Genomic DNA, 9,653 nt, shown 5'->3' on the forward strand with positions numbered 1-9,653 from the left:
TTCCCAGTGGAGAGTCATTTCTCTGTCTGTGTGTGAGTAAATGTATAGAAGAAATGAAACGTTAATGACTTCTCCATCTATGTTTTTCTACTTGTTAGCTTTTCCTACTAGTTTTCTCCTGCCTTTCAGAGTGCTAATTGTGCCTGTAAATGTCCAGGAAATTTGTGTCATAAATAGTTTCTGCCTGTTGCAGCCAATGAAAGACCTATTAAGACAAATATATGGGACTGAATCAGAAGTTCTTTCACTGGAGTCGTTTGGGTTAACTCTGCATTTTGATTTGGCAAACCATGTGCTCTAAAGCTGGCCTGGGAGGCTGGGATAAAATTAAGCACATGCATTCATATTTGTCTGGGGCTTTTTTTAATACCCATTTCATAGGGGAACAGAATATAGCCAACTACATTAAAAACAGTTTCCTTCTCATTTTCATCACTGTAGATAATAGCTTGTATTAGGAAAAGCATACCATAAACACCACACATTTGCCAGAGAATGGGCAAATAGGAAATACTGATCACAGAATCACAGGAACATCCAGGTTGGAAAAGACCCTCAGGATCACCAAATCCAACCTATAAACCTACTCTACAAGAGTCACCTTAAACCATATCCCTAAGCACCACGCTAAACTTGAATCAGGAGTAGTGCTGATTCTGATGGCCAGTTTATTGCCATCTGGCTGTTAATTTTGCTGGTGCCCTGGAAAATTCTATACTGTGTTAACTGACTAATTTGGCATTCAGGAACAAAAACCAATCCTTTGGATGCTCAGTTGATCAGAAATATTTCCATTTCTTTGCGTCTTCCCAAGTATTTTTGGGTGTGTCTAGCCTCTTCTGTGGGTAGCTTCAACCCTGCTCCTTTTTGTCTCATGTGCTACAGAATTGTGTGCATGTGTGTTTTTAAACAAGGGCACCTGCATTTAAAAAAAAAAGAAAAGCCTATCCTCATTAGATCCATTTTCTCAATTAAATTCAAGTTTCTCTGCCCAAAAGGCATAAATCTGGGTATCGATTTAGTCATAAAATAATGAAACTCCCAGCAGTCTTCTAAACCCATTTTACTTGGATGAGCATATAAGCTTTTAAAATATCAAGTTATTCCAGTATTTAATACACATAACTGCTTCCAGAGGTCTGCAGGCAATAAGGCATATCTTCCCCACTCCATTTGAAGTGCTGCAGCCAGAGCTAGCCAGTCCCTCACCGCTGGCTTTAAGGCTTTTGACAATTTTATTCAGTGTGAGTTTGATACTTTCTCAACAGGGGCTGTATCCCCTGAAGCCAAAATCAATAACCTATCAAATCAAAGCTCAGTCTCAAGTTGTGCCGGGGTAGGCATAGGCTGGATGTTAGGAGGAAGTTCTTCACAGAGAGAGTGATTTGCCATTGGAATGGGCTGCCCAGGGAGGTGGTGGAGGCACCGTCCCTGGAGGTGTTCAAGCAAAGCCTGGCTGAGGCATTTAGTGCCATGGTCTAGTTGACTGGATAGGGCTGGGTGCTAGGTTGGACTGGATGATCTTGGAGGTCTCTTCCAACCTGGTTGATTTTATGATTCTATAAAATACCAATGGGCTCTTGGTGTTTTGCTCACATAAATACAATTCACCTTAACATTAAGCTTCCAGAACAGCCTGACTCTGTATTTAGTGGCCTGTTCCACCAAGTTAACTGCATTGTCAATATGTACCTCCAAAAAAAAAAAAAAAGATCTCTTCTTGGGCAACAAAAAATCATCTATGCCTTGTAAAGAATCAAACCCAGTTCCACTTATATCAACTCAGGGGGCCATCTGTACCTTCTTTCTCCCAAACAGGGTGGTATTTCCCTGCACCAGTGCATCCTTTACCTCGTTTAAAGGACATGCTCATCTGAGCAAATACAAACTCAGCAGGAGCCTGGGTAAAGCATTTGAGTTTCTTGTGGTCCTCTTTTAGATTAAACTGGATTTCATAGTGCATAAATCCATGTTGGTAAACAAGTGTTAAGGATCATTGGCTTCCTATTCATCCCTATCTGTGCTCAGGGCTGTGTGAAAATACAGAAAGAATAGCAAATTGGAGCAAATTTTTTTAAACACCAGTGTGTTTAGTTTGAAACTTTTTTACTCCTCACACATTTGCTGAAGTTGCTGCTTGATAAAACAAAATCTCACAGAGATGAGTTCTACTGCAAAGTGTAACAGTGCAAGAAGAAACTTACCTTGCTAAATCAAAACGAATTCAGCATACAATGTTTTTTTTTTCCCAGCTGGCAGGATTTAGCATGCAAACTTGCCCTGTATAATATAACAAACATTTCTCTGATAACTAGGAGCAACATTTCAAACTCAGTGGATTTGCAAGGTGTTTGATCTGCTACTGCAAACTGTGGTTAGAATCATAAAATCAACCAGGTTGGAAGAGACCTCCAAGATCATCCAGTCCAACCTAGCACCCAGCCCTAGCCAGTCAACCAGACCATGGCACCAAGTGCCTCATCCAGTCTTTTCCTGAACACCTCCAGGACTCCTTTTGTCTCCTCTCCTCTCCCTGCTTGCCTTAGAACTCTCAGTTCCCTGCCCTGTTACTCCAAGGTTTACACTGCTACACAGTTGGAGCAAAGGATCCCCACTGCTGTCTGTTTGGAAAGGGTTTCAAAAGAATTAACTGTCAGGTTCCACTGGAATTGCACACACAGGAAACCAAAGCAAGGTAGTGATGAATTATCCTCCAAGTACAAGTGTTTTGATTATTAATGAATATGAAATACAATTACCCTTAGCAGCTTCAAATATACAACCTTGGCTCCCGTTCAGCAGCAAGACTGGCTTCTAAATATAGTCTTGAGGTCAACATGCAAAAAAATGTTACGTGTGGCCACACTTCTAGAGTGGTTGTGTATCATAAATCAAAATTAATGCCAAAAACTCAAATTAGTGTCTTTTGGTTCTGCCACTCTTCTGTCTGATTAATTCTTGTCTGATAAATATAGCTAAGTAGTTGCTAATTTGGTGGGTTTTTTTTTTCCTCTGGGTGGCATTTACGTAGTTCTTCTGCAGCGAGCATCACAGGAGGTTATTTATGTATTGATGTCTCTAATCCCCTCCCAAAAAACCCAGTTCTTTAATACCACATTATTTCAGATGGGTCCTTATATTCTTGACTCTGCTCTACAAAATTGGTAAGCACATTTCTCTTTTGTGTTAATTAAAGGAACTGTCTAGAGTGACTGTTCAGACCAAGTAACATCAACTGGAATAATCCCTTTCCACTATTAATTTCATCTCTGCAGCTAGCAAGGACAACATCTAGATTTGGAGGGCTGAACAGCTGCCTAGCAGGACCACAACCTTTGTCTCATGACATCTCTTGTTTTGACCCCTGCTTTCTGGTCACCGGAGAGATGATTGACTAAGTGTGCAGGGAAGTCCATTTTTAGTACAGTGGACTGGAGCACGGCATGACAAACTGTGATGTCTGAGTTTTGCGTTACACCATCTGGCCTGCCATTTCCAGAGCCTCACATCAGAGGCCTGATGATGTATGCTTAAGCTTGGCACTATCATTTATCTCCTATCCTGTGTTTAAACAGATGCAAGCTGAATGTAACACAAAAAGGAGACCTTGATGCAGGAGTCGCTGCAGCAAGCGATGCTCTTGAGCTGTCTACAGACTCCAAGATTAAGTGTAAAATCTGACAGGGAGGATAAGTATTAAAAAAATATGTGTTGACAGAATGATTTAACTAATATTTTAAAGGCAAAACATCAACTGAATTTCCATATCATTTATAATGTTAGTGAACAAGGTACTACAAAGCAGGCTATCCCTTTCTGTCGCCATCATCTTATTCACAACTTTATTTTACAGATCAAGAATGTTTTAATAAAAGGAATCTCTGAGACCTGATTTTTCCAGCTGCTGTAATTCAACACAGCTACACTGTGAGTATCTGGGTAGCCACATTACTGAAGTGAAGCCAGCTCACATCAGCTGAGGATGGGGTTCCTAATTCTGATACAAGTTTTTGTACAGATAGAATCATAGAATCAACCAGATTGGAAGAGACCTCCAAGATCATCCAGTCCAACCTAGCACCCAGTCCTATCCAGTCAACTAGACCATGGCACTAAGTGCCTCATCCAGTCTTTTCCTGAACACCTCCCTGGGCAGCCCATTCCAATGCCAATCACTCTCTCTGCCAACAACTTCCTCCTAACATCCAGCCTATACTTCCCCCGGCACAACTTGAGACTGTGTCCCCTTGTTCTATTGCTGGTTGTCTGGGAGATAACTTGTTTCATCATCAGGAACACTCGACCTAGATGATTAAAATAAGCCCTTGAAATGGCATGGGTGGGAATGCTTGACTGCACAGTCTGAACCACAAGTGTTCACAGAATCATTTTGGTTGGAAGAGACCTCTAGATCATCAAGTTCAACCCCATTAACTTGGCACTGCCAGGTCACCACTAAACCATATCCCTCAGCACCACATTTGCATGGCTTTTAAATGCTTCTAAGCATAATGACTCCTTCACTGTTCTGGGCAGCCTGTTCCAAGGCTTGATGAGTCTAAGAAATTTTCCTAAAGCCAACCTAAATTTCTCCTGATGCAACTTGAGGCCATCTCCTCTTATCCTTTTGCTTGTTACTTGGAAGAGACTGATCTCAACCTTGCCCCAGACTCCTTTCAGGTAGATGTAAGAGTAAGGAGGTCTCCCCTCAGCTTCCTTTTCTCCACATTAAATAGTCCTAGTTGTCTCAGACACTCCTTATAAGACATGCTCTTGATTCTTCACCAGATTTGCTGCTCTTCTTTGGACACACTCCAGCACCTCAATGTCTTTCTTGGAGTGCCTCAAAATTGGACACAATACTCAAAGTGCAACCTCACCAGTACCAAGCACAGGGGGATGATCACTGCCCTCAGTCCTGCTGACCACACTATTTCTAATACAAGCCAGGATGCTGTTGGCTTGTTGGCCACTTGAGCAAATCATGCCCACAGGCGCAAAGTAAAGAGGAGTCTGCCATCTGTGCCATAATGTGGTGCCATATCTGCTGTCCCCCTGTCCCAAATGTGCTCAGCTCCTTTTTTCTTCATTGCACATTAAAAGCTAGCTCACATAAATCATCAGATCCAATGAAGGAATGACATTTCACACCAGCTCTGGATTCAGGCTCTGAAGCACAATGTCCACAAACTGTAGAAATTCAGCTAACTGCAAAACTTGAATTAGCAGTGCAGGACTGCACTCCTAATCCACAGAAAGAGGCAGGCACAACCAGAAAGGGATGTGGCCTTATTAAGATATTAAATATATCTTAAGTGAAGAGTGGAAATCTCACATCACTGGCAGCAAAGGCAGTTTTGAGCATCTGCACTGTATCTTGGACACTTTACAGTATCAAAGTATTATTAGGATTGGAAGAGACCTCACAGATCATCAAGTCCAACCCTCCACCACAGAGCTCAAGGCTAGACCATGGCACCAAGTGCCACGTCCAATCCTGCCTTGAACAGCCCCAGGGATGGCGACTCCACCACCTCCCCGGGCAGCCCATTCCAGTGTCCAATGACTCTCTCAGTGAAGAACTTTCTCCTCACCTCAAGCCTAAATCTCCCCTGGCATAGCCTGAGGCTGTGTCCTCTCGTTCTGTTGCTGGCCACCTGAGAGAAGAGAGCAACCTCCTCCTGGCCACAACCACCCCTCAGGTAGTTGTAGGCAGCAATAAGGTATCCCAAGGAAAACAAGCTAATAGATGGAGAAATGGAATAAGCTGAAGGTTGAAAGGGGAAAAACCCACAACAAACTGTATAACAGAAGTAGGTAACTGAGAAGTGAACAGTTTGGGAAGACTGAGCTACACAAAACCTAGAAATGTCACCTTCTTGTTTCCTTTCTCATTGGTGTGACAACAGCACTTCTGTGATGTGCATGGGATGTCCTGGTGCTGAAAATGGGCTGGGTGCATCTGGCGTCAGGAGGACAAGTCAGAAGGCCCTGAGTGACTTATACCCCACAGCAGCTCCCGAGCAGAAAAATGTTCAGCCCTTATTAAAGTGTTAGCACTTTATTTTGTGAATGGAGCAATACTTTTATGGCATGCACAATTAGCCTTCCCTATTAGCAACTTCCTAGCAACTCTGTTTCTTAAAATAGGGGCTTACAGTGCAGGCTTTTATCTTATATAATCCCTCAGAAAAAGATAGCTCAGACACCTTTTGGGGGTTTTAAACATCAAACCTTCAGCTTGAGACCTGTCTTTATCAAAGGAACTAGCAGCTCTATCTAGGGTTTATGTTCTTTAGAGGAATTCCAAATTGCCTGTTTTTTATAGACTACCTACATAACAACCTCCTACAGTATTTAAATTTTTGTAATTTTCTACTCCTAATGTGATCTTCACATTTAAATGCACACAGAGTATTTTACATTTATCTATTTAATATCATAGTTATGTCTTTAAATGTCTGTTATTCAACAACTTATTAATAGTGAACTGATTTTTTCCCCCTCTGAACAGAATCTATTTAAATTTACTTAGTTTATGGTGACTTCTTGCCTCTTTTCAGCCAGAAGAAAAGCCTTAATAGCCTAGAAGACTGTATTTATAAACCATGTTTGTCTGTTTAACCCCAGATGTATCATCATTATGAGAGGACTAAAGCATTTTTCCTGACTATCCATAGATATTCCATTAAATAAGATGTGACTTCTCTAAAACAAACCTGGTGTTTATCAGCAACTCTTAAAACTTGTTTAGGTGTTACAACCAATTAACTTCTCCCCTACAGAGTGCTTGGAGTCTTCTCAGGAAGCTGCCTCAGAGGCAAAAGTCACAGCAGAGTTGTGCTTACCTTGGCTGTCACACTACTATGGGTCCTAATGCAATGGCCATCAGCTGCTAGGCATGACTCCATCCAGGCCAGTAGAGAGGACATTGATGCTTGGGTTATGTACGTGGGTTGAGTGGGCTGAATGTGGCTCATAGACACCATCATCTTATTTTAGAATCATAGAATCACAGAATGTCAGGGGCTGGAAGGGACCTCAAAAGCTCATCCAGTCCAGCCGCCCTGCCAGAGCAGGGTTACCTAGAGCAGATCACACTGGAACACATTCAGATGGTTCTTCAGTATCTCCAACAACCTCCCTGGACAGCCTGTTCCAGTGCTCTGACACCCTCACAGTGAAAAAAATTCTTGCTCAGGTTCATATGGGCCTTCTATGCCCCAACTTCCACCCATTGCCCCTTGTCCTGTCACTGGGCATCACCAAAAAGAGGTGGGCTGCATACTCCTGGCACTCACCCCTTACATATTTATCAACATGAATGAGGTCACCCCTCAGTTGTCTCCTCTCCAAGCTAACAAGCCCCAGCTACCTCAGGCTCTCGTCGTAAGGAAGATGTTCAACCTCCTTAATAATTTTTGTGACTCTGTGCTGGACTCTCTCAAGCAGTTCCCTGTCCTTCTTAGCAGGGGGGCCCAGAACTGAACACAATACTCCAGATGAGGCCTCCCCAAGGCAGAGTAGAGGGGAAGGAGAACATCCCTCGACCTACTAACCACACCCCTTCTAATACACCCCCTGTATTGGCATTGGTGAAGAGTATCTATCACCCCCTGGGTAAGAGAAGATAAGCAAGAGAAACCAAGTGTAGTGTTTTTTAGCATCACACTCACCTCTGCAATCTTTGTACTCCTGTGGGCTTGAGTTTTGGTGCATGGGTGGGATGCATTCCAGAGCAAAGCCTCTGCACATGCTGCTTGAAGGGCAGAAATACTCACAGGGTTTCAAGGATGTCCTTGGCCGCTGCTCTGCATGGGGCCTCCAGAGGCACACAGCAGTGAAATGTGTCTTTTTCTGACAGGCTCTGGCATGCACTGAGGAGTTGAGAGCTGAGAACTGAAGTGTTGTTTGAAATGACCTGAAAAGGATCATCAACATTAGCTTCAGTCAACAGTGCCACTGACTTCACCACATTGCTGACTTCAGAGCATCTCCCAGGCAAGAGAAAGGCAACCCTCTCACTTGTGAAGAGTGCCTGAAGGTTATTACTCTGAAACAGGCTTAAGGGGAGGAAATGGAATGTTCCCCAAGGATGGGAACAACCTGTCTTCCTGCATCCAAGTGATATCCTAGAAAGGTTTGACTGTAGAAGTGGCCAAAACTGCAGGGAGGGCATTAAAACTGAAGCATCTCACCCACCTCTTTGGTTGTCCTCCTCCCTGTAGGGCAGCGGGCATGGTGGTGTTTGCTTGACAGTTGGACCTGATGATCTTAGAGATCTTTTCCAACCTTGATGCTTCTATGATTCTGTGACCTGAGCTGTTGTCAGTTGGGCAGCTCCCAACCTTCTCCTTTGCTATGGATACCTAACAGCGAAACTTCAAGGAATCCTTTTCCTCCTTTTTCTTTCTCCACTGAGCATGCATTGAAAGGGCTAATTTCTACTTGAGCTGCAGTGTGCATGAATGTCTATGCAAGGCAGCTCAGCTACCAGGAAAGTTAATATGTGCTTTGCATTTGCTGTCCCTAATTACAGGAGGGAAGGAGTGGAGAAGCCGCTCTGCCTGCCTCTGCATGAGCTGCTGTGACTATTCCAAAGCTAATTAAATATGTCTCCTGTATATAAAATATATCATCTCCAGATAACAGCATACTGTTAAATTCTTCATCTTATTAAAAGCTTGCATTAATGCTTTTCCAACATAAATTTTAACTGCGGACAGGTACTATTTGAGGAGCCTGACAATAGGACTGACCTAGATTAGGCTGACACTGCCAAAAGATATATCACCTCTAGCTGTCTGGGGGAGAAGAGGGATGAGGAATACATTCTCCATTATTGCCTAATGCTGATGTGCTGGCATTATCTCCAGGAACCCAGCGCTGCTTCGCCTTCTGCTCTCTTGGTACAGCAGGTGGCTATACCATGCCGAGGAATGGTATTCTTTGCTTGCCACCTCTTAGTTCCCAGCTTACAATTTAGCTGCAGAGAGATTTAATGGGGCATTGGGTAATTATTTTAATGCCATTGAAAAGTCTCCCCATGCTCTACAAAGTTAAAGGAGAAGTCAGTTTCAGGTGGCTTGGTTTATGCAGAAAGTTCTTACATGCATTAGGTCAGGAGCAGAAAGAAGTCAGTCTTCCAGTAGCTGAAGGAGACCTACAGGAATGATGGGGAGGGGCTATTTACAAGGTCTTGTAATGGCAGGATGAAGGGTAATAGGTTTAAACTGGCAGAGAGGAATTTTAAACTAGATCATAGAATCATACAATACTATGCTCTAGTTTAAATCATAGAATCAGCCAGTTGGAAGAGGCCTCCAAGATCATCCAGTCCAACCTAGCACTCAGCCCTAGACAATCAACTAGACCATGGCACTAAGTGCCTCATCCAGTCTCTTCTTGAACACCTCCAGGGAAGGTGACTCCACCACCTCCCTGGGCAGCCCATTCCAATGCCAATCACTTTCTCTGCCAACAACTTCCTCCTAACAACCAGCCTCGACCTCCCCTGGAACAACTTGAGACTGTGTCCCCTTGTTCCATTGATGTTTGCCTGGAAGTTCTTTACAGTGAGGGCAGTGAAACAGTGGCACAGGTTTCCCAAGGAGGTTGAGGATGCTCTCTCCCTGGAGGTGTTCAAGGCCAGG

The sequence above is a fragment of the Pogoniulus pusillus genome, chromosome 16 (assembly GCF_015220805.1).
Source record: "Pogoniulus pusillus isolate bPogPus1 chromosome 16, bPogPus1.pri, whole genome shotgun sequence".
Taxonomy (NCBI): Eukaryota; Metazoa; Chordata; class Aves; order Piciformes; family Lybiidae; genus Pogoniulus; species Pogoniulus pusillus.